This window comes from Perognathus longimembris, chromosome 28 (genome assembly GCF_023159225.1).
Source record: "Perognathus longimembris pacificus isolate PPM17 chromosome 28, ASM2315922v1, whole genome shotgun sequence".
Taxonomy (NCBI): domain Eukaryota; kingdom Metazoa; phylum Chordata; class Mammalia; order Rodentia; family Heteromyidae; genus Perognathus; species Perognathus longimembris.
Window position 1 is genome coordinate 26,392,060 of NC_063188.1, and position 3,262 is coordinate 26,395,321.

At 35.9% G+C, this 3,262-nt stretch overlaps 1 pseudogene; it reads right to left on the reverse strand.

Moving 5' to 3' along the window:
• Nucleotides 1–385: 385 nt before the first annotated feature.
• LOC125344387 lies at nt 386–476 on the reverse strand (annotated as a pseudogene).
• Nucleotides 477–3,262: the final 2,786 nt, after the last annotated feature.

The window sequence follows — 3,262 nt, forward strand, 5'->3', positions numbered from 1 at the left end:
CAGTTCCCTGGTGGCTATGGAATGTTAAACATTAACTTTAAATTTTTAAAATTTTTTTAATTTTAATTTTTATTGTCAAGGTAAGGGGTTACAGTTTACATACACAAGGTAGTGAGTACATTTCTTGTCAAACTTTTACCTCCTCCCTCATTTTTCTCCCACCTTCCCTTCTCCCCAACCCCCCCACCCAGTTGTACAATTGGTTTATTACATATTATCTTGTAAATATTGCTGTTGCATTGGTTTGCCTTTTACCCTTTCTCTTACCATTTTGATGTTCCCCTCCCCTTCCCTGATTAAGACAAGCATATATACAATACCCGGGTACCAAAATCAAATACAGTGACAACAGAGGCTAAACCATATGGAAAAATAAACAAAAGGAAAAAAATAATTTCATATAGTGTGCTAGAAATAACATGCTAATCATCTCTGTATTGTTCCAATTTTAGTATATGTGCTGCCAAAGAATGCACTGTTGAACATTTCTTTATGTATTTTTATTCATTTTTTGCCTTGCAAGATGAGTTATTTATTTAGTTATTTAAATTTATTGTAAAGGTGATGAACAGGGGGGTTACAGTTACATAAGTAAGATAATGAGTACATTTCTTTTTAGCCATTGTCACCCCTTTCATCATTTTCTCCTGCTTTCCCCTCCCCACGTTTTCCCCTCCCCACACATTCCCCCACCCCAGTTGTATAGTTCATTTCTAACATAATGTTTAGTGAGTATCATTGTTGAATTAGTTTATCCTTTTTCCTGCTGTTTCTTTCATTCTTTCCCTTCCACTGATCAACTAAGCTTATATACAAGACAAAGCATACAGAAAACTAAAACAGAAAGAATAAAATAGAACTAACAGCATACAAGATACAGTAAGAACCTCTTATTTTTACTTTTTGGAGAACTGTTTGTTCCACTCATTTATTTATTGAGTTTATTATTGATTTTGATATTTAGTGTCTTGAGACCTTTATATATTAACCTTCTGTCAGATGAATTGTTTGCTAAGATTTTTTTCTCATTCTGTAGGCTTGACATTCTAGTAATTGTCTCCTTTTCTGTGAAAAAGCTTTTTAAATGGATGAAATCTCATTTGTCCACTTTTTCTTTTATTTCACAAACTATTAAAATCCTATTCAGAGTCTTTACTTATATTTACCTTGTTTCCTCTAGTGGTTTTGAAGTTTCAGGTATTATATATTTTTATTTTGGGGATATTAATGTTTTTGAATCGTTTGAATTGAGTTTTTTTTAGAACACGAGAGATAAAAATCTAGTTTCAATCTTCTACATATGGGCATTCAGTTTTCCCAACACCATTTGTTGAGGAGACTTTTTTTTCTTCCAAATTAGGTTTCTGTTACCTTTATCGAGTCAGGTGACTGTAACAACTTGAGTTTATTTCTGGGTTTTCTAGTCTGTTCCATTGGTCTTCAGGTCTCTTTTGTGTTAATATCAAACTTTTTTTGTTACTATGGCTTAATAGTATAACTTGAAGTCAATTATTTTCGTTATCTCTAGCATTGCTCTTTTTTTTGGCCAGTCCTGGGGCTTGGACTCAGGGCCTGAGCACTGTCCCTGGCTTCTTTTTGCTCAAGGCTAGCACTCTACCACTTGAGCCACAGCGCCATTTCTGGCCATTTTCTGTATATGTGGTGCTGGGGAATCGAACCCAGGGCCTCATGTATATGAGGCAGGCACTCTTGCCACTAGGCCATATCCCCAGCCCAGCATTGCTCTTTTTTAAAAAAATAATCTTTTATTTTATTGTAAAGGTGATTGATGTATACAGGGGTTACAGTTATATTAGTAGGGTAATGAGTACATTTCTTGTAGAGCAATGTTACCCCTTCCCTCATTTTCTGTCACTTTCCCTCCCCCCTACTCACTCCCCCCCACAACTTATAAAGTTAATTTCCAATGATGCTGTTCTTTCTGATGGAATCATAGAATTCCACGTGTATATATTTTCTTGATCCATTTATCTCCTGAGGGGCATTTGGGTTGATTCCATATCTTAGCTCTGGTAAACAATGCTGCAATGAACACGGATGTGCTGGTATGCTTAGTGTGGCCTTGTTTGTAGTCATTTGGGTAAATAGCATTGCTTTTTGAAATCTTTATGTTGTTTAGTGCTGTTCTCATTGCTCTGCACTGCTTGTGCTATTCTGGGCCTTTTGTACTTTCATATGAATTTTAAGATTTAGTTGCTCATTCTATGAAGAATGTCATCTGGAATTACACTGAATATATACATTGCTTTTGGTAATAAAGCCATTTTCACAATATTAATTGTTCCAGTTGGAGAAAATGGGAGGTCTTTCCATATTCTAGTGTCTTCTTCAACTTATTTATTCTTTAGGTGATATTGGAGTTATATACTGGCTGGTCAAGTGCATCCCTGCTTGAGACAGACCACTGGCCCTTTCACTCTGCTTAGTTTTGAGACTGGGTTTCACTTTTTGTCTAGACAGGTTATTGAAATAAATTTTCCCATTTATGCTTTCTACGGTATCTATGATAACAGGCATGCCTCACCATGCCCAGTGTTTCTGTTCAGATGGGATTTCCCGAACTTTTTCTCTGCTATAACCTAGCATAGAGATCCACCTAACACTGGTTTCCCACATGTCTAGGATGACAGGTGCATACCACAATTCCAAGCTGTTTGTTGAGATGGAGTCTCACTAGCTTTTTGCCTGGGCTGGCTTCTTTCATAATTCCCAATGCTCTTCTTCTCTTGCTCTCTTCAGATTATAGTTTCTCTTTTGTTACCCTGCCTCTTCTCATTCACAAAATCAAACTGAGAAAGCTTCTAGTCTGTATCTTACCCCAAACCTCTTTATTCACATTTTTCATTGAAAAGATGACTAGAAACTGATTGTCTCTGTGAGTAAATGTTGACTATTTACTTGTAAGCATTTGTGAAAGAGGAGCATATTTAAGTGCATTTTTTTTCAGGAGGGGAGGATATTAAGGAATTCCAAATACAGAGAAAATTCTTCCATAAACAAGTTATCAATATTTTCAAATAAGTAAGATCTTGTTATGTTTTTCATAAAGCTACTTAAAGCTGCTAAGGCAGACAAGCTCTTTTGATTGATTTCATAGACCAAGCTCCAGGGAAATTTATGTCTCTAGCAAATGTTCTTATTTGCCTCATAAATACAATGAGTTGTCATTTGTTTCAGTAGTGAATCACTTGGGGGTTACCTCATGTGGTACCCTTGTTCTTGTCAGAGAGGTACCCTTGTT